The following is a 26,583-nucleotide window of genomic DNA, read 5'->3' as shown; positions in this document are numbered from 1 at the left end:
CTGGACTGTAGACACACACTACTGTGGGAGTGTCTGGACTGTAGACACACACTACTGTGGGAGTGTCTGGACTGTAGACACACCCTACTGTGGGAGTGCTAGGACAGCAAACTGCGTCTGGATTCTGGGGATCTGAATTCAAGTCTTCCTGCCATGCTGTCATCACTCTACCCATCTACTGAACTATGTCATTAGCCTACAATTTTCCCATTGATAGAAACGTGCATTATCTCTAGATCAAAAGCATTAACACAATACCTAAGAACTTGAAAAAGAATAGTATTGAGAGTCCGGGATGTGATCGCATCTACTGCACTTGGGACTGGGCCATCTCTCTCCTATGCTGCACTTTCACTCCGTGGCATTTATGCATTGACTTTACTTTTACCATCTCTGGCTGGCAAATTTAGTGATTCCATTCAGTAAAGGAAAGATTCTTCCCTATTGGTAAAGATAATTGGCAAAAGGAAAATTCACCTGAAATCATTGTTACAATTTAGGGCAAAAAAAAAAAAAAATTAGCTGGAGTAACAGATCTTCTTGAACTAGAGTAATAAATCTTGTGCATACAGCCACTGGCAAAAGTCGAAAGAAAAAACAATCTCATTTCCTCTGTACTACATGCTTTTTGAAGGACCAGTTTAAAAAAGAAAAAAGTGCAGCAAATGTAAAGCGCACAGCACACACAGAAAGCAGGTGTGATGGTTAATAAAAACAGAATGGATTGAGAGCAGTAATAGAAAGTTGTGGACAGTTCTTTTTGAACCCCATCACTTGTATCTTGTTTCATTAACAATCATCCCAGGGAAAGCAAATGTAGGTGAAAATTCAGTTGCTTCAAAAGAACTAGCCGCTTGAAAGGATGAATACTCATACTAAAATTACACAAAAGGCAGCCTTCACCAGACTGCTTCATAAATGATCCATGCTCACACTAGGGAGGTGACACCCAAGCCACACAGGCAAAGTGAATGTGATTTGGTACCCTGCTTTCTCAGTGCAGAAATGATGAGCAGACAAGCATAAGGCCTAAGGATGAACACAGAAAAGAAACTGAACAAGGCCTGAAAACATACCATCCATATTCAAAAGCTATCATGGTGGTGGGGCAGCAAGATGGCACAGAGGGTGAAGGCTTTTTCCTCCAAGCCCATTGAACTGAGTTCAGTGCCTGGAACTCACATGGTGAGAGGAGAGAACTGAGTCCCCAAACTGCACTCTGATTGGCTCACACTCATAATGAGGCATGCACAAACCCCTGCACACAAACTGACTAACAGATGTAAATTTTAAACAAGTGGCCTGGTAATGTATTCAATTTTTTTTTAAATAGCATGGTTGGCTTAGTATATGTCCTCCTCTTACCTAGGTAGAGTTTTAAGATTGTACTCATTACTGAGGGGGGGGCAGGGTGGAAACAGAAAGTTTCCCTCCCCGAAGCTTAGAGACCCTGCTTTTCACCAGAAACCTCTTTGCCTATGAGCTGAATTCCTGTCTCCTGGTCCACACTGCCCTTGATTCATGCGGCTTGGTTTATTTGTGTCTCCCTGACTAAGTTTAGAAAGCACTGTCAAGGACAACAGTCTCCTGCGCCTTTCAACATTTCCCATACTGCTTTGCTTACTGGGGCCACAGACATCATTCATTAAAACAAAGTATAAAGTTATATATGAAAATGCCATAAATTAGCCCATAGTGTCATTTCTAATCTGAAGGTTTTATTTCAAATTACAAGGGTGGGTAGGGGTGTAGTTTATTTGGTAAAGTGCTCACCCAGCATGTGCAAGACCCTGGGTTTGATTCCCAGAACCACATAAAACAGGCCTCACACTGTAATCTCAGCATATGGGAGATGGAGCCAAGAGGGTTAGGGGTTCAAGGTTATCTTCCAAGATGTACTGAGTTTGAGATCAAAAAATTAAAATGCTAGTGAGTCAAAAAAGTTCTAAAATAGGACAAGCCAACAGATGTAAGTGAATCTGAAATACTGTAAAGAGTCCATTGTGCATGGGAGAGCATGCACACAAAGATATCCCATATATTGTGGTGGGATAGGACAAAATCAGTTATTAAGGCTTGTGCAGAACTTCCGCTGTCAAGGAGACAGTCTGAAGCAGAGAGCAATTTTGTAGTGCAAGCTGTTAAGGGATGTTTTCAACCTGGAACAAGCCCAGCAAAATCCTTCAGTTACCACAAACAACCAGGCACAATTTTTGAGCCGGTAATCAAATTCGGAAACATTCCACTTTACCATGTGTATGGGTTTACTCCTTCATAGTCCTATTGTGGCCTATTTAGGTATTGTCCCCTAGACAGAAAGTGCAGAGGCTGTATTTTATGTCTATGTGTCTTCCGGGCCTGTGTGGGCAGTTGGCCAATAGTGAAAGAAAATCTAACATCCTTCATTTTCTTCAACAGCTAAAAAGAGGTATGTGTTTCATGCAGAGACCAGCTAGACTTGTGTTTCAGTTGCTGGCAGTGGTAGGTTTTGCAATAACGTGCTACTTTGCTCATTATCCTTATGCAAGCATGTTGTATGCATGAACAAGTCACTTTCCAATTCAAAAGCTATAGGATATTGAGTCCTGCAAGGAGGGGACTTGACTCCTGCAGCTCAGTATTGCCATGTAAGGGTATATTCTTATTCTTTTCAACCAGCCACCTACAAGGGGCAAGTATAGGTTGATTAAACATCAGTTAGAAATCTTAGCTTGCATGTTCCTTCACCAAATCGCACACTCACCCACGCTTGTCTCCTTAATGTTAATGCCTCACCCTGGTGTGATGGCAGGCAGTCTGGTTGGAGACAGGTTTGGTGATGTTAGCACACCACTGTACAATATTTAAGAACTGGGGACTTTGGCTTCTGGAAGACATGGTAATGATGTGTGTGTTTTCCCCCTATGCTCATCCCTGTCATCATCTTCCCTAGAAGTTCTTTGTACCCTAATTTCAATCCATCACAGTCAACCTATCCTTCCCTGAGAGCTATTTTCTTTTAAGACAATTTTTGTTATTACAGTTATTTATTTGTTTATTTTATGTGTTTGAGAGAGAGGGAGAGAGAGAGAGATAGAGAGAGGGGGGGTCAGAGGACAGTTTAAGTGAGTTGGTTCTCTCGTCCCATCATGTGGATGCTTGGGGATCTATCTCATGTTGGTAGTCGTGGCAGCCAGCATCTTTATCCACTTGCTGAGCCCTGAGAGCTTTTTTCTTTCTCCTTGACCCTCATGAGTGTGATAAAAGTGGAGTGCCACAATTGTCATTCTTTCATTTTACTCTAAAATACCCAAAGGAATGAAAGGGAGGAGAATCCCTAATGAGTACCTTTGATTGGTGACCTCGGCCCTTAGTTCTTTAGAGTCTCAGGACATTCTTTTCTTTAAGACTGTGTCAGTATGGAAAAGCCTCTGAGAAAACATGTGACTATCATCTTAGCATTGACCAACATGGCCACGGTTGACTGAGGGTTAATCTCCAAAGGGTGAAGTACAGTTGCTGTGTTGAAAGGCCATTGGTTATTTCGAGTCACCAAGGATGTGGGCAGGCATTCTTGGAAGAACATCCTGCGAAGTCACCAATCTTTGTCAATCGTCAGCCACTGTCATCAAAACACATCTTAACCCTGGTCAGTTGCAGTTCTCCACTGGACTCATCGTGTGCCTGTAAATCACATTCAGCCTTGGACACTGTAGTTTTGCTTAAGATCTAACTAAAAATAGGAGGTAATGTTTCCATTATCTGCTTTCCTGCTTTGTCATTTTGAAATTGAAACCGAAAGCTGGGGCAGAATTCAGAACTACTCAAAACAGGCTCCTTTAGCATTTTCAAGTCATTTTCTTGGAGAGAACTCATTGAGGAAATTATCTGTTTCTTTAGTGGTGTTGACTTCCAACTCCAGGACAGCAGCCATCTCCCAGGATCTGATTCCAGGACATCTGTCTGTAACCAGAGCCAGGCTTCCAGCCCATACCCTGCCTCTGGGTCTGTGCTACACTGCACCGAGACTTTTGACTGAAGGGGGTTTTTATTAATGCTAGCAAGGCGAGAAAGTGGTAGTAAGCTATTGGGTTACCACTCTGGAAATGTTGCCCTCTGACTCTCCATGCCCATGTCAGCCACGTGGATGGTGAACTTGTTCACAGGGTTGGGCTAAGGGTCGCTGCAGAAAGGCTGTGTTTCTGTTGCCTGTGGCTGGGAGTAATGGGGCCTTAAAAAAAGTCTGTGGTTGGATTTTTGACTTAAAGCTTTTTTGAAATGCCAAACAGCCTGAATTCTTGGGAAACTCATTTGAATGAGACCAGCTGTAACTTAGGAGTGTATATATGTATCCCTACTGTGAAAATCTGAAATATCCCTGAAGTTGAAGCTTTTGGAGCACCAACCTGACACAGTAGAAAATCCCACTGAAGCCTATTTCATGAAGAGAATTACTTAAAATATTACATAAAATGACATTTGGGCTAGGTGCACAAGTTGTACATGACCCATAAATGAATTTTGTTTTTATGCTCAGATCTTAGCTCTTACCCAACAAATACCCAATGTACTTATATGCAAGTATTCTTGAATCTTAAAAACTCCTAAACGTGGTTTACTTGTATTTCCAAGTATTTCATATTCAGAATGGCCAGCCATTGTATACACTTGTAAGATTTCATTTAACAATGGGAGCCAGATGAGCTGGCACAGGTCTTAGACCCATGGATCTCAACCAAGGCATGTGGAGCCATTTTTGATAGTCACCATTGAGGACGGGGGTATTGACTCTGGCACCAAATAGACAGAGGCCAGGGGTGCTGCCCAATACCTGCCAGAACAAAGAATAGTCCTCCACCACCACATTGGCTGGCCCTAAATGCCAGTAAGTCTGGGATTAAGAGCCCCCTTTCAACTTTCTCCCTTCCCTCATTTACAAAGCAGTAACCAGCTTGTTTTAGAGGAAGATAAACTACAGGAGTAGGAGAGAGTAGAGAAGAGCAGCATTGCTTTAAACATGAACCATGTGGGCCATGTTTTAGTTTTGCTTTGCAGGATTATAATTATACCCTGGTTCTTCTGTCTTAGAATAAGAAAATATATAACTTGCTTATGATTTTGCAGGATCCCACTTTAGGTTTTTAAAAAGAATTTGGACTTTTGAATCACTGGACCTTTTGAAAAGGCTATGGAATTTTTAAAAGTTGCACTGTGCTTTGTATCATGATACTGGCATGAGATCTTGGGGACAATCAAGAAAGGAAAGGTTATGGTTAAACAGCTATGTGTTTATGTGTCAAGGTGACAAAGGGTGAACTTGTGATACCTAATCTTTGTTGCCAATTTGACACACCTGGGATTAGAGAACCTTGATTAAGGAATTTCCTCCATCAGATTGGTGTGTGGGCATGTCTGTGGGGGCAGTTTTCTTAATTGTTAGTTGATGTAGAAGGGTCCAGCCCACTGTGGGTGTTGCCACCCTTGGGCATGTAGTCCTGGGTTATATAAGAAAGCTGGCTAAGCACAAGCTGGAAGAAGCAAGCCAGTAAGTATGATTGGTCTCTGCAACAGTTCTTACCTCCAAGTTCCTACCTTAGGCACCTTCTCGGAATTCGTGCCCTAACAATGTCCCTAATGGTGGACTAGAACCAATAAGCCAAATAAATACTTTCTTCCCCAGGTTGCATTTGGTCAGTTTTTTTTTTTCTTTTACTCACAGCAATAGAGAAGCAAACTAGACTAGGCCATGTGCCATTTGAACCAGATAGCTTGGATTTTGTTGTTATGCATTTGGGAAGAGATCAAAAAGTGTGGGCTGCTGAACCATGGGCTGTATAGTAGAGCTGCCTCGTCAGATTATGTTCTTTAAGGCACTTGTATTAGTCTTCTATTGCTGCTGTGACAGTTTTTCCCAAACCTGGTGGCTTCAAATGACATACTGTCTTGATTTAGGGTTCTTTAGATCACAAACCCAAGGTGGATCTGAGCACAGTGTATTGATAGCAGGACTCCAGAGAAAAATTCATAACCTTTTCCAGTTCCTGGAGGCCATGTGTGCTCTAAGCTGGATGGCACTTTCCTCCATCATTAAAGCCAGAGTTTTTGCTGGATCTGTCATCTGTCCTTAACTTAATTGACACTTCTTTCCCATCCCTCCATTTTCAAATTTTTGTGATTGCTTTAGTCCCACCTGTCTAGTTGAGGCCACCCTTCCCTGCCCCCCCCCCAAGATCACTCATGCTAAATCAGCTGTGCCAAAGAAGGCATTTATGTGTTCTAGGGATTCAGGTATGGACATCTTTTGGAGGGGGAGCATAATATTCTGTCTATCCATCCTGAAGACATGTGGCTATTGCCTAGTGCTACTTTTTAGTAACTCAAAAACAACAACAACCAAAAAACTGTTAAAATGTTTTTTTTAAATGCTTCTATTTAGTGTTTCAGAAGGATATATTACACAGTTAATGTAGAATGACAGAAAACATTTGGCGAAAGGTAATCGTTACTTTTCAGTAAGGGAGAAGGCAAGAGAAAGAAGGGAGAACAGGCAGGGTAGACACACTAGACAATGGACTCAAGGCTTGGACAGACAATTTAGTCTTCACCTGGGGGTGAGGAAGTGGCTTGTTGAAAAGTCAGATTCCTGAGCCCCAAAAGCCACATTAAGTAGGTCAAGGGTGGGGCTCGTTTTGGGAGACTGATAGGTCAAAGGCTTAGACTTTGGATATTAAACACAGCTACCACTGGGTTGTTCCTCTACCTCTACCTCTAGGATTTTATGTCATGAGTACTCTTCTTTGATCCATTTTGCAAGAAAGCGTTGACATCCAAGATATATTACTGTAGAAATGTGAATATGTATTATTTTTAAAATATATTACATTTATTTATTTATGTGTGTGAGTGTGTGTTTCAGTGTGTGTGTATGTGTGTGTGTGTGTGTGTGTGTGTGTGTGTGTGTGTGTGCATGGACGCATGGACGCTTTCGTGCATGTGGAGTCGGGCATGGATATGCCACAGTATGCACAGAGGTCAGAGTTGGTTTTCTCCTTCCACCATGTGGGTCCCGGGAATCATACTGGTGTCCTTACTTGCTAAGCTGGCTTATGCATCCCTATTTTAAAGTAGAATTGTCTTTTAATAACTTAGAATTAAACTGCTGTTTAATTCTGATGTTAGAGTCTGGGTAAACATACTTCCGTCCTTGATATTGTCTCTGTAAGATCCGGGTCTTGGTAGATGCAAAGCCTTCTCATGCTCAGCCATGCCTACATTTAAAATCTAATGAGTTTGACTCCTGATGGTTCCTTTATAACAAGTGTCGTCTACTGTCTGTGGTTAACTTTCGATACAAAGGGGACCTTTGGCTTCCTAATGTCCATGAGTAAGTAAAAAAGACCTCTGATCAAATTAACAGACTTTCTGGGCCTAGAAATGCACCTATGAGCATTGCAATACAGCACAATTGCTCAATAAATGTTAATTCTAGAAACAAATGGTTTACTTTCATTTTGTGGGGTAGATGGAGTTCAGAATCCCCGCTCCTGGGGGTGTTCAGGGCCTCTTTGCTTCATAGAGAAATCTGAGACTCTCTTACACATTGCCTGTTTTTTCCCTTACAGTTCCACATCCTCTCTGTATTTCTCTTATTCTCTGAATTGCTGAGAAATCCCACTAGTGTGTGCATGCTTTCTAGATGGAGTGCATACTTATTGAGGACCCATTCATAGCACACCCTCTTCCTGTGGACAGGTGGCTGGTAGGATTTCTCTCCAAAGCTGTGTTCTGTGTGTTGGTGACGTGACTGGAGCATTCACCCTCTAAGAAACTCACATGCAATGTCTCTCTTCCTTGGAGATGTGTAAAACTTCCCAAGGATGCTTGTGACAGCTCACTGGGGAAGGGTTATTTACTACAGTTTTGTGAGTCATTATGATGTCATCCCCTCAAGAATCAGCTACAGTAAATTTGCTTTAATGAGGACAGTTTGGGAGGGAGATGATAGGTTCCACGTGTAACCTTGGAATAAAACACAAAGTGGAGTTGCTGGCATGTGGCCGTGGCGAGCGGCAGCAGTTATGTATTGCTTGATCAAATTCATATTCATATCTTGTCAGTTTACAGTGAGCCAAAGATTAAAAATAACATTTGTTTCTGTTTTCATAACTGCCTAAAAATTATCCCAAGTCATTTTATTTTCTTTAGCTTGACTTTTAATCTTGTTTTAAATATGTGGTCTTTCAAGCAGTCATGAAATACTTCTCAGCAACTTGGCAATGCTGAGTGGGACATTTCCACCCCCCATTTGGGATTGAACCCCCTTCTCATTAAGTGAGATTTACACAGCATACCACTGTCCCACTGTCGTCTACAGCTTTAGTTTTAGGAATACAGCTGTCCATATTTATCAGCAAAGGACACATCCCAGGACCTCTAGTAGATGGTAGAAACAGCAGAGAATACCAAGTTTTACATATCCTGATTTTCCATCTCCATTATCTGTCGGGTGTAGTTTAATTTAGAAGTTGTGTACTGGAAGGCATTAGCAACAGTAGCTACTGGTAACATAGAACAACTATAATAAAAATCCTTTAAAGATGTTACATGACTCACTCTCTCAGGGTCTCTTGCTGTTCTGTGGATCGGAGCAGCCTCGGCATATGCTCGTCTTCCTATAGGAGGTTGAGAAGTCTCCCTGTTTGCCACTTCGCTCTTTTCTCTCTGGCTTTTCCAGATCACCAGCATTGCTGCGATCATACTCTGAATGGAGTGGGGCTTCGAGACATTTAATTATGCTCCACAGAATGGTGTGCAAATTGAAACTTAAGAACTGTTTATTTCACTGGCCCTGGCCTTTAATCCCAGCACTCAGGAGGCAGAGGCAGGCAGATCTCTGTGAGTTCGAGGCCAGCCTGGTCTACAAGGCAAGTGCCAGGATAGGCTCCAAAGCTACACAGAGAAACTTTGTCTTGAAAAACCAAAAAAAAAAAAAAAAAAAAACCTGTTTATTTCTGGAATTTTTTTCCATCAATATTTGTGGGTCAGGGCTGACTTAGAGTAACTGGAACTGCAGAAACCAGGGGTAGTCTGGGGTGTCTGGGGTTCAGGAGTGAGTTCAAGATACCTAAAAGCACTGATATGAAATTGGGCAAAAGGGACAGATTTAGTGTAGCCTGTCCTAACATGGGTACTGTAAGTAGCAGCTTAATATGCATCACGGACCTAAAATTGCTCATTTGGAATTTTGAGAACAATAGGAAGAGTTCGGTGTTCACCAAAAACAGTACAACATCGCTTTTCTGATTAGGAACAATGGCTGGAAAAACAGTCTTTTGTGGTATTGCACACTGAGGAGGCCCACTGAAATGGAAACAGAACTGGACCTTGCAAACTGTAATTACTTAAATGTTGCCATAAGTAAATATTTGAAGTAGACTAAAATGGACCAAGAGGTCAGCTGTGCCACACCCTCCCCCCACCTTTGTGGTGGTTGAACATCTCCACTGAGAGTGACTCATATGGAGAAGCAGGAGAAGGGGGGAGTTAGGTCTCAGAAGAAAGCGAGCGTTGTATACAACTCTGTCACTCTAGTGATGGAGTCTCCAGGTGGGAAGACACCAACCAGGTAGGAAAGTTTACCACAGTCATGAGATGGGGACTGTTAGATCACCTTTCCTAACTTAGTGGCTACTTAGATGCTTGATAAACTCATTAGTCCACTCTTGGCTGGTTTTGTTTGCTTGTTTTGTTTTGTTTTTTTTATTGCAAGTTACCAAGCCTTCAACTTACTTGATCTATCTGAGAGAAAGAGGGGGGAAGGTTGGAGGAGAACAGAATGCCTCTTGAATGTGATGTACCCTGGAAGGACTGTTACCACTAAATGTACATTGTGCCAGTTTAGAAAAAAAGTGTAGCATGACTTCCAAAGAATAATTAGGAAGCCAAGAAAATAGGAGGCTTCTGGCTCTGTATCCTATATGCTGCGGTCCAATTGGTGATACTCATTAAAGAGATCCATGCCGGTTGGAGGCAGTTCTATGGAAAACGGGGATGGATATGGAACCATTGAATAACCAGGGGAGTGCTGGTGATGGTGGGGCACTAAGGATGGCTGCACGATATCTAAGCAGTAGATTGCTGGATAGACCCCAGATTCGGGTTCCTTTTGCCAAACATGAATGCACTGCCCTACTTTTTCCTAATGTTAGCTCACATTAGGAAAGAACTAATTCTCCTTCTGAGAATGTTCCAGAAAAGCTGGCATGGACCGTCTCACAGAATGCTGCTGGCTGCACCATAGAGAATGCTGCTCTCCTTAGTAATATCTAAAATGTTTTTGAAGAATTACATTGCTAATCTGTTTAATCTTAGGACTGAAGGGAAAGAAGTTTAAAAAGAAAATCCACATTTAAAAAAAAATCTGTCCTTGTTTTTTCCTTCTCTTTTGCTTCCTTCTCCCCTCGCTTCTCCTGTTCCTCCTCCAGTTTGTCCTTCCCTGGCTTCTCTTCCTCTTCCAGCCCCTCCTTTCACTAGTTTGTCCCTTCCTCTGGCTTCTCCCCTACCTTCCCCTTGGCTCCCCCCTTCTCTTCATGGAACCCAGGATCTCACACGTGTTAAACACACACTTAGCTGTGTCCTCACCCTCCGTGGCTGTGTTCTTAGTCATCAATCCATTAGAGGGAAATAAGAGCAAGCCTGGTTTTGAGTGTCCAGCACTGCCATAAATGGAGAGACATATCAGAAATGGTAAGAATGCTGGCTAGCTACAATTTTTTTGAGAGACAAAGCCACACAAAGGAAGCTATGTGACACCTAGACAGATGGTATACAGGTGAGGCCACATTGATGGGATCCCTGCTAGAAATGCTTTGGAGGAAAGGGAGAGATGGAGTAGATGGAGATAGAAAATGTCTGGAACTGGGCTTTGGATAATAATTAAGAATAGTCTGGAAAGTATCCTGTTTGATATCTTTAATAATTCTGGGCCAGTGCATGGAAAGGCACCTGAGGTGAGGGAAATAGAAGGTCAGGAGACTGAGGCAGACGATGAACGATGCTGAGCAAATTGACCTGAAGGAGCAGAGGGTTTGGGAAGCACTGGAAATGGTGCCTTCTTGGTGACTGGCATTTTTGCTGACCTTGTTTCATGAATGTTCTGTCAGTGGGAGAGACAGGGATGCGGGTGGTGAGGGCTCTTTGGATTGCACTTACACAACACCCTTATCAGTGTTCTGTCCTCCTGACCTTTGAAGAATCAAAAGGTTGAGCTTCACCACATCCAGGAAATGTGGCTCTTGAGTGAGCCTGGGGGATTGCTTAGTGGGTAAGGCTCTTGCTGTGCAAGTGTGAGGACCAGAGTTCAGATCCCCAGCAATCTACTGCTTAGATATCGTGCCCATTCTAAGCATGCAGCCATCCTTAGTGCCCCGCCCCCGGGGGCTGCCTCTAATTCTGATGCTCAGAAGGCACAGCTGAGATTCCTAGCTACTTGTATGCACACACTCTGGATTTGAGGAGAGAACCTGCTTCAAAGAATACGGTAGAAAGAGATTGAAGAAGACCTTTAACATCAGCCTCCAGCTTCTATACACACATGCCCGTCAGTGTGCTTGCAGAGTGTGCCCACACACATGCACCAGTGCATACACACACACACACACACACACACACACACACACACACACACACACACACACACTCACACACACACACACAGGCAAAAAGGGATTGCCAGGTGTTTTAAAATCCCATTTTCATTTCTAATGCATCGTTGTTAGATATAATCTACCTAATCAGAAGTCCTTTAGAGGTCCTTGACAAACTTAAGGAGTATAAAAAGAACTCATGAGCTGGGGTTGTAGTGAAACCAGAGAGTCCTATGTTCCCACTGTGCATTCACAAGCTCCCAGGCTTCATTATAGTGGTGTGTGTGTTTGTGCGCGCACGTGCATGTATGTGTGTGTGTGTATGTGTGTGTGTGTGTGGTGTATTGAGAGAGGTAGCATGAATGTATTGAGACAGGGTCTCATGTGTCCCAGGCTAGCCTAGAACTTCCTATGTAGCAACTTCCTAATTGTAGAATGTCTGCATGAACCACACCATGCCTGGTTTATGTGCTACCGGGCATCAAGGATGTCATGCACTTAATCAGCTGAACCATATATCCAGCCTTGGCCCAGGTTATTGCTTGGTAATTTAATCTCGAAGAATCTAGCAAGTGTGGTCTTGTAATTTCTAGTCAACACCTCAAGGGTGCTCCCTAAGTTTACCCCAACCTTTTAAATCCCTTTCAATCCTGGCATAGCAGTCTTCCATAATGGGCTGTAACCTCCCAGTGAACACACTGGCTCATATATGGTGCAAGCTTCTCCCTGTTTTTAAAAAATAAGAAGCAATATTTATCAGGCACTTTCCCTTAAGCCCATACTTTATTTACAGGAAGGCTTATGCAAGCTTACCAGCTTGATTGACTGTCTTAAAAAAAAAAATTCAACCCTCATCCTCCGTCATAGTATCCTGTCTGGCTGTTACTCTCCGAAGCTGTTTCTACTTATGTTTCCAAACTCATATGTTTTTCTAACTCTGTTTTAGACATTTTTGTGTGTTAATTAGTAGCATCTGCTCCGTATGTCATAAGACTACATGATTTCCTCCTTATACAAAGTGTCCAAATTGCAGGTTAAGTGGTAGCAGCCTTGCTGCCTGAGCTAGTGCTACCGTTTGTTATTTTTAAATGGCAACACATACCTTCCATGAGGCTCCACGTACTTTAGAAAGCTTAGTCGCTTTTGGTTACAGAAGATTTATAAATGGCAGTGGGTTTGTTGCATTTTTTTCATGATTCTTTTTTTCTGTCCCCCACCCCAATTCTAGTTTCGTCTGACTATGGGTGCAACCCCAACAGTTAAAACATGAGAAAAGTCAATCTGCTCCTAGGTGTCTGCAGGATATGTCCCAGGACCTCTGGAGATATCAAAATCCCCAAAGCCCTAGTCCTATAAATAAGATAGCACAGTGTTTGCATAAACCCACACAGTTCCTGTCCTGTGCTTCAAATCATCTCAAGATTGCTCATACTGCCCAACCCAGGACCTTCCTTTATTTGTTGTGCCACATTGCTTGGGGATAGTGGCAGCAAAAAAATCTGTGAATGATCCATATAAAGCATTTTTTTCCTGTGTGTGTGTGTGTGTGTGTGTGTGTGTGTGTGTGTGTGTGTGGTCACGCACATGAGGGTGCAGATGCAGGTGTGCGTGTATGTGTGTGCACATGTACATGGAGGCCACAGGTCAGCCCCGTTTGAGATGGGATCCTTTATTGGAATGGGGGCTTGTTGATTTGGCTAGGTTGGGTGGCCATTGAGTCCCAGTGATCTTCTTGTCTCAGCCTCCCCATGTCTCATCACTGGAGTCATGGGAGTATATCACCATGCCTGGACATCGACCCTTGGTCCTTATGTTTACATGGGGAGCTCTCTCCGTGCTGAGCTATTCCCTCAGCTCCTGCCTGACTGTTTTGACCCTCTTTCTGCTGAACTCACGGATATAGAGCCCTACAGATGTTGGACTGAATTCTTCTAGTGTGCATCAAAACTGTGCTGTTAGTTGTTCTGTGATGGGCTTTACCCTACTGAGAGTAAGAACCATGCTCCTGTAAACCAGACGTGCTTTCCTTCTGACATGAGGCCACTCTGGATTTGAATTGAGGCAGAAATTAGAGATAACGCCTCTGCCTTTCGTATTTCACATGTCTGTGTCAGGCAACAATGGAGATGTCTTAATTTGTTTCAATAACTAGAGGCTTTGCATTTTGTAGACTCCAAAGGCTTTGAAAACAATTCAGTTTCTCTAGTTTTTACTGAAACCATGTTTTCTGAATCCTTCCTGGCTCTTTATTGCCAACTGAAGATTGTTTTTCCCTCATTATTCTGAAAAATCCAAACAAACCATGGTGGCCATTTCATTTGATGTTTGATCTTCGCTCCCCCACCTAGTAGAGTAGCCCCACCCTTTTAGAATCTTGCCCTCTACAATTTTAGTTACTCACATTCAAGAGAGTTCCCCCCCAAAAAATTAAATGGAAAATTCCAGAAGTAAGTAACTCGAAGGTTCCAACAAGCTTTATTACATTATGCTGCTCTATTGCATTATTAGTTATTACTAATTTCTTACTGCTCCTAATTCATAAATTCAAATTATCATCCTGTGCTGGCTAGTTAATTGTCCACTTGACAGAAGCTAGAATTGCCTGGGAGATGAACTACTAAGCATCTTGTGGGGGATAATCTTGATTATATGAATTGATATGGGAAGACCCATCTTAATTACGGGAAAGACCATTCCCTGGGCAGGGATCCTGGTCTGTCATAATAAAGAGAGGGGACTTAGCTGCAGCCTGTACTCATTGCTTTCTTCCTCTGACTGTGGACATAATGTGACCATCTGCTTTGGGTGTTTGCTGCTCCCACTTTCCCATGATGGTGGACCTTACCTGACCCGTGATCTGAATAACCCCTTTTTCTCATTAGGTTGTTTTTGTCATAATAATTAAGTACAACAACAGGAAAAGAAGATAAGACACATGGATGCTTATGCATAAGACGAACTGCATATTAGTGTCTGTGCTGTGTATAGTTTCAGGAATCCAATGGGGTTTGGGGAATGGGGCCTCTGCAGATAAATGGGAGCTTGCTTTGTTTGTGTGTGTGCTCATTTGAGTGTGTGCATGCAGATACCTATGTGTGGGGTATGTATATACTTGTAAGCCCACGCATGTGGGGGCCACAGAACAACCTCAGCTGTCATTCCCTGGGGCACATGCTAGCTTTTTGTGTTGTTTGAGATGCCGGATTTTTCAATGGACTGGCACTTACCAAGAAAGCTAGACTGTGTGGCAGTGGGCCCTGGGGATGTACTTGCCTTCCTCTCCAGTGCTGGGATTAGGATTATATCACCATACCATTAAAAAAAAATAGATTCTAAGGATTGAGTTAGACTCAGGCCTTCCTGCTTGCAAGTCAGGTACTTTCCAGACCCTGCCAACCCTCAGCTCCACCATGCCAGTTTAAAGGACAAATTTTACATGTAAAAGAGGTCATGTAGGCTGTAGGAACATACAACAGAGACTTTGCAAAGTGTTCTGTATCAGCCAGATAAAGCGAGTGGATACTATACTGATAGACCCGGTTAAAGATTTTCTTCAATAGCAAGCTAGTTCCCCTCCTCCCTCCTTCTTTGGCAGTTCCACAGATGGTATTTTTGTTTGGGGGTGTCTCAGAAGAAGTATAGAGGTCAGGGGAAGGTCGATGGAAATGTGTGTGGCTGGCTCATCCCCTGTGCTAAGGGTGAGTTAGCAGCACTCTCTATAGTGGAAAGTCAAAACTTCAGGCATGCACATCCTAGATAATAGATAAGATTATCTTCCACCTGTCAGCAAGATCTTGTGTCCTAAGTTTCCATGACCTCCTGAAACAGTGCTACCAGCTGGGGATGAAGTGTGCAGATGCACACACACACACACACACACACACACACACACACACACACACACACACACACACACACGGTCTATTTCAAACCCAAACCATGGCACCCCGTATTGGAAATGACATCCCGTGACTTTTGCCCCATTCAACTTTTTATAAACAAGTCACTAACTCTAATCCGCACTCAAGGGGAGAGTTTCACCAAGGTGTGACTATCAAGAAGCAGAGCCACTGCAGACCCTCTTGGAGGCTGCCCATGCTGTGATTTCTGTCTCCGACCCTGTGTTCATGAATCCCAAGCATGCATACACACCAGTCTCCCTGGTCTCCCATGGTCTTTCCCAGCTTGCCCCGAGGCAGCTCAGTTCTCAGAGATGACTAGATCAGGAACTAGGAAGAAGTTTTGGCACTTCTTCTCACACAGTTTGCCACCTTGACTTTGTGAATGCACCTAGGACCCCGCCAGCTCCAGATGCAGGACCTTGCTCAAGGGTTCTCTCACTGAGATGCACCTCCAGCCCAGCCCACACCCTCTTTAAATTTGGAGATGGGCTCCCATTAAGAAATACTAACTTCCCAAATAGCTGGTATTCTAAGTCTACACCTCCAGATCTGGCTCCTACATGGCTCTTTGTGCTAAGTGGCTCTGTGTTCAGCCTTGTGCTGTCACTGCCCTTCCCATAAGAGACTGAATGATCTTAAACACATAAGAAAAATCATCACATCCCTCCATTCAAAGCCTCTGCTCTACTGCCTCTTTAAAGTAAAGCTCAACAACTTTGCCATAGCCTATGTGGTTTTTTTTTTTACGCTTGTACAGTAATTTCTGTATTTATATTTTGTGAAATCTATGTGCAGACAAGATATCTCACATGTGAGCATCTCTGTGAAAGCATGTGTGTGTGTTTAGTGGTTCATCTAGAATTCAATTTTTTTCTTAGATATTTATTTTTGTGTATGTGTATTTGTATGACTGTATACTATGTGTGGGTACCAAAGGAGGCCAGAAGAGAGCATCCAACCTCCTGCAGCTCGAGTTAACAGAGAGTTGTAAGCCATGTGGGTGGTGCTGTGAATTAAGCTTAACCTCTGGAAGGGCAGGAGGAACACTTAACAGCTGAGCCATCTCTCTAGCCTCTTATTCTATATTTTTTAAATGCAATATCATTAGGTAGCCCACACTGGCCCTCTACCTCTTCGTCCTTTTGCCTCAGTTTCCCAAGTGCTGGGATTACTGACCTGTGCCAGCATACCAGCTTTAGAATTTATTGTCTATTCCATATATAATAAAGTGTCTTGCTTGTTCCAAATGAAGAGCTACTTTTCCCAGTAGCATTGATTGAATGAACTACACCTTTACCACCAAGGAGAGAGATTCCACCATGGGAACGATATTATTAGTTCCTTCCTATGTTGTCTGTGTCTAATTGTGTCATTGTGAAGATTATACCTAGTAGCTCAAACAGGTCACAGAAAGTAACAGTTGTAGTCATAGAGATCATGTTGGTATTAGAATATTCAAAATATGTAAAAACAACTTGAATTTTAAATAACAGTTAATTTTAGGGAATTTTATCTGATACATTAGGAACTAAGTCTGCTTGGGAGGCTGAGACATTAGTTGAGAAATCCATCTAGCTAGACCAAGATTGGCAAACAAGCCTCACAGTGGCAAGGTCATTGTGCTTCCCTTATGTTGACATGGCACCCCTTTGTAGGGAGACAGGGCACCACTTATAACGAGAACGAAGACGATCCGTAGTCCTGATTGTCAAGATACCTTTGTTCAGATAAATACCAGCCAAATGCAAGCCAGAGCATGCCCAGGGCAGCCGAGCAGCGAGGCCAGAGAGAAGGGGCCTCCCATGTGCTCGCAGCCCCTTAAGAACCTATCCCGAGTCATCCTGACCTCACCTTGACCATGTCCTGACAGGCGTGGTCAGGCACACCTGTAGCCAGCCCTCAGGAGGCATGGTTACGTTGTCTCCCTACACCCCTTGGTTGTGATCCTACAGAAAAGTATCCCCAAAATGCCCATGGAATTGGGAAGCATCCTAGAGAGCCCTTTGCACACTCATGGTCTCTAGTCACGTACTCAAAGATGTCTGCTTCTTCCCCCACCTCCCACCTCCAGTCCTGGAACTCTATTTTTGCTTTTTCTTTTTTTCTGTTTTGTATTGTTGCTGGCTTTATTTTCTTGAAAGAATCTCACGTGTCACAGCTCGGCTTCAAAAATCACTTTGTAGCCAAAGATGACCTTGAACTTCTGATCCTCCTGCCTCTACCTTCTGAATGCTGGGGTTACAGGTGTGTGCCACCATATCCAGTCTATGGACTGCTGGGCATAGAACCCAGGGCTTTGATTGTGCTGGGCAAGTGATGAACTAACCAGGCTTCCTGTCCATCCCCTCTGTTTGTATTGACACTACCACCAACCAGCAGACAAGAACAAGTTGTTAGCAAGGTTAGACCTAAGCCTGCTTGCTGCTGCCAGTGCTAGTGCAGGGTGTGATGGAGAAAAGGGAACAGATTGGATTTCCTTTGTCTTAGAGTCAGGGGTGTGGCTACATGGTGGAGCACTCCCTAGCATGCATTAAGCCTGGGATTGCATCCCTGGCGGTACAAACACATCTTTTTTCTTACAGATGCAGTGCTGAGGATGGGAGCCAGGGTCTCCTCAATCTATAACCTGCACTCAGCACCCCTTAGGAAACTTTTGCTTAAAAGGAGATTTGTAGAGTTTTCAGAGTTGTATGTTTTTTGTTGTTGTTGTTTTGTTTTGTGTTTTTTTTGTCTGTATAGTTTCATTTTGATTTTTGATTTTTTTTTAAGACAAGGTGTTACTTACTATATAGCCTCAACTGTCTTGTTGCTCACTATGTAGCTTGGGTGGAACTAAGGTGGTCCACATGCCTCCATTCCCCATTGCTTCTGGGACTATATGTTTGTGCCCCTTGTCCAGCTGGTGGTTTTCTTTTGCTACCTACCACAGTGTATATAATTGAGGATTGACTGGGAATCACGAAATGAACCATTTTTTTAACTCCACGCCCCCTGGGATGAGGAAAAATGGAAATTGCTGTGCCTTGGATGAGTTCTTTCTCTCTCTCTCTCTGCAAATATACGAGCACTGTTTCACCATTCTCCAGACACATGGCTTTATCAGCCAGAGAAGATCCCCTTCCACTACCCCAACCCCCAACCCCCTCCCCCCACACAAAGAGATTTTGTTCATGGACAGGTGACAGGAATGTAATCCGGAAATGAATTTCTTTGTTTCCGACAAAAGCAAATCTGAACATTGCGCTCTCTGTATTAATAGGAATGAGAGGCTTCTGGTGAGATGCTCTGGTTTAAAGCCACTTTCTATTATATTAAACGATTAATATCCTTCAAAGACCAAAGAGCATTCCTACAATCCCAGTACTGGGCTGCATGAGATTGGGGCCAGCCTGGGCTGTAAGTCAAGGCTATGTCTCAAAATAAGATAAAATAAATTTTTTTTTAAAAATGAGTCAATTTGCATAAGTAGTTTAACCAAATGTCTAGTCAGAGTTCTGACTCACTTCCTGTGTGTCTTTAAGATGTGTATGGCTTTCTCCAGGCCAGAGGGCAGATTCTCTGTAGAAGTTTAATGAAGTTGAAGAGATCTTGCCCAGCTCTGTAAGACCCAGATAGAAGTTACTAGCAATGAAAACAAGAGCAGGGAGCTATTTTTAGTTTCAAGGGAAAAAAGCTCAATATCAATAAATAACTTACTGTGAGACCAAAGCCCTCCTTTCCCCTCCAAATTCTGTCTTTTCCAAGACAGTTTTTCTTTGAACTTTTGGGATTACCTTGATTTGTGTCACTGTTTCTACTGTGTATCCCAGTGAGTGTGAGTTATATTTTGTGAAAACTGCTCAGAAAATGAATGGCACCCATACAACCCCACTTTTTGTGGGTGTCCATTTCATCTAGGAAAACAAAAGGACATTTCTGTTTCCTGTCAGATGCACTTCCAGGACTGAGTATTACATGGTACAAAACTCTATTCACTTAACTGAACATTAACCAAGAACCCTGAACTTTCTGCTTCTCAGCAGTTGCTGAGAATTGTCTGCATGAATTTAACCATGCCCCCAAAAGTCCTCTTAGAAAATGTTGACTGTTCTGTACATCAATAGCTTACAGAGTCTTTCAAAGGGTCAGTTATGGGCCCAAGGATGTAGCTTGGTTGTTGGAGTGCTTGCTTAGTTAATGCACGACACCGTGGGTTTGATCCCTATCATAGCACAGATTAAGCAAGGTGGCACACACCTGTAATCCCAGCACTGGGGAGGTAGAGGGAGGAGGATTAGAAATTCAAGGTCATCCTTAGCTACATAGTAAGCTCGATGAATACTTGAGGCCCTATCTCAAGAAAATAAACAAAAATATTAGTTATCCCAATGACCTAGGGATACACGAAAGGTTACCTCTCATATAAGTGGGTCATAGGTTAACAGCTTTGTTGATCATCCCAGAACCGTCTGAGATTAGTAGAGTTAAGCATTTCATGTGGTGGCCAGGCATTGCCTCAGCTCCTTATATACTAAATAGGAAACTGGTAATGGAAGACAGATCTGTTTACATTACATCCACCTGTTAGTGTGGGGAAGAATCTAATTTCATCCATACTGTGCCCATGGAGAGCTATGACACAAAGACCAAAACATGAGAGATGGAGCATGTCAAGGGGTCCTTTCATGTGATGGTTGGGGACCTAGGTCCAGGGTGCCTCCATTTCTGTGTTAGAGACCATTTTATTCAAGTTCCAGGCAGATAAAATGGATCGTTGAGAGCTTCCTTTTTTTTCCTTCTGATGCTATTTGAGGCTGGCCACTCTGAACTTGAGAAATAGACTACACTAGCCTTGGATTTGTGGTCATCTTTCAACTGTAAGGACTGCAGCCATACACCACCATGCCTGGCCTTTGTGTCTTTCCTTTGGAGATCACTTCATCTCTGAAGCCTGTCAACATGCTGGCTGAACACACTAATCTTATAAGTGCAAAGGGTTGGGGGGCAGTCTAATAGCAGAAGGGAGAGACACAGAGCCTGTCTTCAGGATCTCACCTCCAACACCTGTGATTACAGTTGTAGTATGATGCATCTGTCATAATTCCCAGTGGGTGACAACCCTCCAGCAGGCTTTCAAACTAGATAGGAAACAACTATGACAAAGCAAGCAAGCAAACAAATAAAAAACAGGGATGCACACTCCTTGGAAGTTGGCCTCCAAACCCTCAAGTGGCCACTGTCCAAAATAAATAAATAAACAAATAAAAGCAAACAAACAAACAAAAGGAACCCGGAACCATAGCTGGGCATAGGAAAACTCTAAATACAGCTATGGCAGGAAAAGAACTTTCCAGAATGGCTGCATGTCTGGCAGTTCTAGTGTAGGCATCATCAGCTGTTTGGAGTCAGGTGAAGAGGCATGAATACCTTTACCATTCACTTCATGTCTACTGTGTACAGTACCTGGCGTTTTCCACCCTGGGAAGAGATGGTATTTATCAAGTTTATCAAGAGGCAGGTGGGGGAAACCCAGAAACTACCCATTTGCTGTACAAAATGGAAATTTCCTTTCTCTTTCATTTTTTTCCTGTCCCTAAAGCTCTATGTTTAGATAATAATACTATTTTCTCAACAACCAGATGGTACTTTTGTTTTTAAATACAGAATCCCACCAGTGTAGTCCAAGCTGGTCTCGAACTTCTGATCCTCTTGCCTCTACCTCCTCGATGCTGGTGTTGCAGGTGTACAACATTACACTGTGAAGTCTTAGACTTTAAGGGGCAGAATGAGTAATTTTTTGAAACAAAACTCCCTTTACTTTCTACCCTTGACACATAGAAGTTATCATATTTAGTTATTTAAATCTAAAGAAGCATCCCTTTCCTTCATACAGTGGGTAAACTTGAAATTTTACATGCTTACTGGAAAATACCATCCTGACTTGCTTTTCTTTCTTTCCTTCTCTCTTCTTTCTTTTTTGTCTTTTTTCTGTCTTTCTTTCCTTCTCTTTCTTTCTCTCCTTTCTGTCTTTCTTTTTTCTTTCTGTCTTTCTTTTCTTTCTCCCCTTTATCTCTTTCTCTTCATTTTCTTTCTTTCTTTGCTTCTTTCTTTTATCTCTCTTTCCAGTATTTTAGGGCACCAATGTAGATGAGTTGTGTGATAGTTTCTTTTGGGTGATTGACATCCTTGTTTGACATTATAAGACAGACACTGAGAAAGCCCAGGGATTTCCCCTTCATATTCACTAACTGCTTGAAGTGGCATTTTCCACTCTGACTTGGTGTTTGGTTTTGTTAAACTGCAGCACACTGGAGCAGCATGAAAGAATCTGTGTTGAAGCTTCAAAAGTAGTGTTCCTATAGACTCTGAGCAGAACAGAGCAGACTCCAGCCTGCGTGAACAAGCTTGAAACAGGGATGGTTTGGGGTAAGTCATCCCATTGGAGTTCGCATTTACATGTTTTGAATTTCATCTGGTAGTATTTATTTGGTATACTGGGATATTTTAGTGAATACGGTGCATAGCCATTTTCCTCCATAGCTCAAGCAAAAAGACATTCTTCAAAATGTTGTTTTCATGACAAAGAGTCAAGAAAGTAGCCAGATTAACTTAATATGTTCATTTCTGAACTTTGCATGATAGCAAGACCTCAGAGGAAGGCATTTGTGATTAGGGAAAATGAAACAAAGCAGTAAAAAGCAACAGCAACAGCTAAAACACAAATATCCACACAACTGTTATACACAACAAATGATCTGTGTGGTCTATGGGTTCCATTTTCGCTGAATATGTAAGGGTTTTATGAGTCAGACAGAGGAGGTCTAGCTGTCTGGCGATGCACGGGAGGTCCAGTTATCTGGTGATCCTCTTATTCTGTAATCAATCAGTATTGGAGCAGGCAAGGTGGAGTTGTTGGGTTTCCAGATGGCAGTCAATAAGTGCTTATTGAGTAACCTTTAAAAATGGAGAACAATGTGGTCATTTGAAAGAAATATATAGTGTGTACTGTATGATCAGGATAGTATTGTCTTCATAAACTCTTGTCTGTTCTTCATGTTGGCAATGCTTTGGTTCTCTTTCAATTCTCTCTTAAATTTATAATAAGCTTTTGTGAAATACAGTGGCCTTCCTGACAGACCTTAGTCCTTTTGCTTATTGGTGGTCTTGGTCACCTAAGTGACAACCTTGGTCTAAGAGTTGCAACCCAAACATTCCAAGCTTTAAATACATGATTTTTTAAAATCAAAATTATATACTAAAAAAATATAGCTTTCTCGGAGTGTCTTCTTGCCTTTATTCATGGTATTTCCTGGAAGCAATCCTCAAATGCAAGCCCTGTTCATCCTCACTACGGTGAAGGGCATCGGGAACTTACCACTTGCTATGATTCTCTATAAAAGTGTCTGTGCCCAGATGATTTCCCTGGCCTCCTGCAAATTGAAAGCTCAATGCCTTCTAGTACCATTAAATAATCAGTAGTCTTCAGTTCTCTTCAGTGGAATTTACTGTTTGCCTGGGGCAAACTATCATTTGCAGGGAGTTAGGGAGGTCATTGACCAGCCAGTGTGGGAGAAAAGGTCCAGCCCCTGGGGGACTCTTATCTCCATTGTCTTTTGGTGAAGCGAGACTTTCAGATTCTGTGGTTAATAATTTAATTCCTTTGAGACATTAATAAAGGAGTGTTTCAGGAATTTAATATTAAAATAAGCAAGACTATGTTCTTTTAGATTCTTGTCCTTCCTTCCTTCCTTCCTTCCTTTATCTCGCTCTTTTTTTCCTTTTGAGGTCCTAGATTATTATTACTGTGTGACTGGCCAAGTGCGAGCACCTTCACTTCATGGAGCCCCAGACTTTGTTTTCCATTGAGAAGAATGTGCTGGCTTTCTTTCTTACTAAACATCCCTTCCTGAAGCTGAGCTGTGCACAGCAGTTTGATGGTCACATTCTTGTTAGCAGCTGTCTGCCTCAGATCGGTGCATTATTTGGGTTTCATAACATCATTTTCTCTCTCTAACAAATGTTAAATTATGAGGTGCAGGAAACCACATGAATTCAGCAGAGTGACACTACAAACTCAGTGTGATCTGAGGATGCCAGGTTATGAGTATTCTGGAGAGTGTATGTCCTTCCTGTTTGCTGAGGTATCCGAGCCCTTGTCTCTCTCTCTGCATGTCTGCTGTGAGCATGGGCCATGGTGAATCGCAAACCTGCTGAGGACATTTGCTGGTGGCTCCCTGTAGACAAGGCTTGCCCACCAAAAACCCAGGCTCTACTCATCAGTTCTTTTGTGGGTTCCCAGGACTTGACTCAGTGGACTCTCTTGATGAACATCTTTGACACTCAGGTGCTACATAGCTATGTGTTTGCTGTCACCCTACTTGGGTTTCAGACTGCTGCTGTGGGACAGGACCCAGATCACAGGCCAATGTTTCTCAGTGGTGGTCTCATCTCAGGGCCTCCTGCATCTGATTCACCAGGATGTGGTTGTTAAGTTTGTAGACATAGTGATACCAGGCCTAAGGAATCAATCTCTGGGGGTGGGAGCTCCGAAGGCTCATCCCACCCAACTGAAGTTTAGAACAACTGTCTTAAGACTAATTACAAGCCTTTCCCTTGGCCTCCTGCCCACAGCAAAGGATGCAGGGTCTGAGGACGAGAAAGGTTCCCAGGAAACACTCCCTTATTGATCTAGGCAGCACCCACCATGAGAGTCACATTTACTTTTTGATTGCCTCACCTTTGGGGGATGGGAAGCCAGCATTGTCTGTGAACTCTCATAACCCAGTTCCAGCTAAACACACAAAGAAAGCACTGCCAGAGGCTCTCTAATGTCTCTTTCCTCTGTCCCTTGTAATGGCAGTAGCTTCTACAGAGGTCTGGTATAGGGGACATCCGCTCTGTGCTGGCACATGGAGGAGAGCCACAAAAGAGCAGCCAGCTCCCAAGGCCACATCAGCTGCCCTTGGCAGTTTATTCCAAGTGGTATTTCTTTCAGCTGTTGGAACTTGCAGGTGGTCCGTTTGGGTGGCAGAAGAGCCATCCAGTTCCTGAAAGGGACAAAGTTAAGCCTTAGTGGCCACACATCAAAGCACCACAGTGGCAGCGGCAGACTCTGGGTTTGAATCTGATGTTGACAGATTGCAGTGGTGACATTTGACTCCTCTTTCCTTCTTCATCCTGCTTTACCACCACCCCCCAATCCTGGAACCATGGGGGCGATCAACCTGACTTGGCTTGATTTCAAAGAAATCTGTGACACCCATGCTTCTGGCAGAACTTGCCAGCAGTTTGCACGAAGCCCTGGTGGGTAGATCTGGCGGAAGAACTCGTAATGGTCTCCCTGTTCTATGAAGGCCATCAGGATGGATATAGCCATTGAGATAATCATTGCTGAGTAGATATGCTCAGTTTCTCCTACGTCTGTCATAATGCAGAACACATCTGTGACTGTGTGCAAAGCGGCCTGCACTAATAGTGTTAGATCCTGAGGGTGAGGGCTCAGTCCTATAGTACTGCCTAAGTCACAGTGGGTTGTTTAACTGGTGCTTCTGGCCCACAAGATGTAAAGGGGGTGGGGGGTGTCCTTGTATCTCCTTCCTGGGTTTGAATGAATTTGCTAGACCGAGTCACAGAACTCAAGGAAATTCTTTCTTTATAGTTACAGCACTACTGTATACCACTGCCAAATCATAGTGGCATGTTATAAGTGGCATCACAAAGGATACGGTGGACAGCAGGATGAAGAGCTGTGTAGGGTCAGGTGGAAGAGTGACGGGCAGAGCCTCAACATTCTCCAGGCAGGCTAACCTCCGTGATCCTCCTCATGTCTCAATGCTCCACAGACTCTGTCCCTTTGAGCTTTCATGGAAGCCTTACTGCATATGCATACTTGATTACTCGATAAACTCACTGGCATCAGATGATCAGCTCAACCTTCAGCTCCTCCTCTTCCCAGAGATTGGGGGATAAGCTAAATGACCTAACCCTCAAATCTCACCTTGGTGTGTCCTGTACTGAAGCTGGGGGGGGAGGGGGGGGGATACCTAGGATCAGTCAATTAACTCCTGTATCAAAGGACATTTATTACTTCCAAGAGGTTTCAAAGTTGTAAGCCAAAAAAATGAGACAAACAGCAAATTGTGTATTTCACAGCATCATGATTACCAAATGCAATTATTTATTTATTTATGATGCTGGTATTGTGTCACATACCCATAATGCAACTGTTTAGAAGAGTGAGGCAGACGGATAGCCCGGGTTATGTAGTTAACAGCAGGCCTGAAAAAAAAAAATGTTTTTTGCAGTCTTCGTTTTTCTTCACCTATTACTTAGCCACAGTTTTGCCAATAGAAGTTATGCTGTTCATGAATTAAGTTTGTTGAGAAGACACACTCAAGTGTGACGCTGAAGAACTATATTATCCCAGATGGCCACTACAGTTTTAGTTTTGGTGTTAGAATGGAACCGGGAACCACGTGTGTGCTAAACAAGTGTTCTGCAGCTGGGATACACTTTTTGTCCTTTTCTTCCATTTAGGAGATTAGAAAAGGTGTAGCCAGCTAGATTCTTCCCCTATTCCCAGCTAAGCATGGACAAACAAGCATGGATTCCCAAAGCAAGGCTAAGGGCAGATTAGACTCTTGCTCACGAGATTCATGGAGAGCTGATGGATTTCCCTGAATGATTTTTTTTTTTTTATTCGAGTTGGGGTAGGTGTGAGAGTTATTCCATAATGCAGAAAAGACATGCCCTGGTTGTTATCTGCAGGACAGAAATGAACAGTTGTTTGCATACATAAATCTGAACCTTCCCTAAAAGACTCTTGGGTAGAGGAGTAACCAATTAAAGAAAACTTAAAACTTGGGGTTTTATTCTAGTATCAGATGATAGCATTTCTGGCTTGAGACAAAGTCGGACTGTGTAGCTCCAGGTGACCTAGAACTCATTATATAGACCATGTTGGCCTCAAACTCTCAGTGATCCTTCTGCATCTGACTTTCATGAGATGGAATTACAGTTGTGCACCAACACATCTGGCTAGAATTTCTGATTTGGGAGTCCTTAGGAGTCAATAAATA

At 42.9% G+C, this 26,583-nt stretch overlaps 1 protein-coding gene across 13 annotated transcripts in view; it reads left to right on the top strand.

The window, feature by feature from the left end:
- Atxn1 (ataxin 1) overlaps positions 1-26,583 on the top strand; it is a 406,728-nt gene that overhangs the window by 93,593 nt on the left and 286,552 nt on the right. For 12 of the 13 annotated variants that reach the window (XR_004769403.1, XR_004769404.1, XR_004769405.1 and 9 more), the window contains one exon: positions 21,810-21,931. The exons of the other annotated variant lie outside the window; for it this stretch is intronic. The gene's annotated coding sequence lies outside the window, so the exon portion shown is untranslated. The remainder of the gene's footprint in view (positions 1-21,809; positions 21,932-26,583) is intronic. 13 annotated transcript variants of the gene reach the window in all.

This window comes from Cricetulus griseus, chromosome 3 (assembly GCF_003668045.3).
Source record: "Cricetulus griseus strain 17A/GY chromosome 3, alternate assembly CriGri-PICRH-1.0, whole genome shotgun sequence".
Lineage (NCBI taxonomy): Eukaryota > Metazoa > Chordata > Mammalia > Rodentia > Cricetidae > Cricetulus > Cricetulus griseus.
Note: the sequence above shows the minus strand (reverse complement) of the source record. Positions and strands in the feature narration are given on the sequence as shown.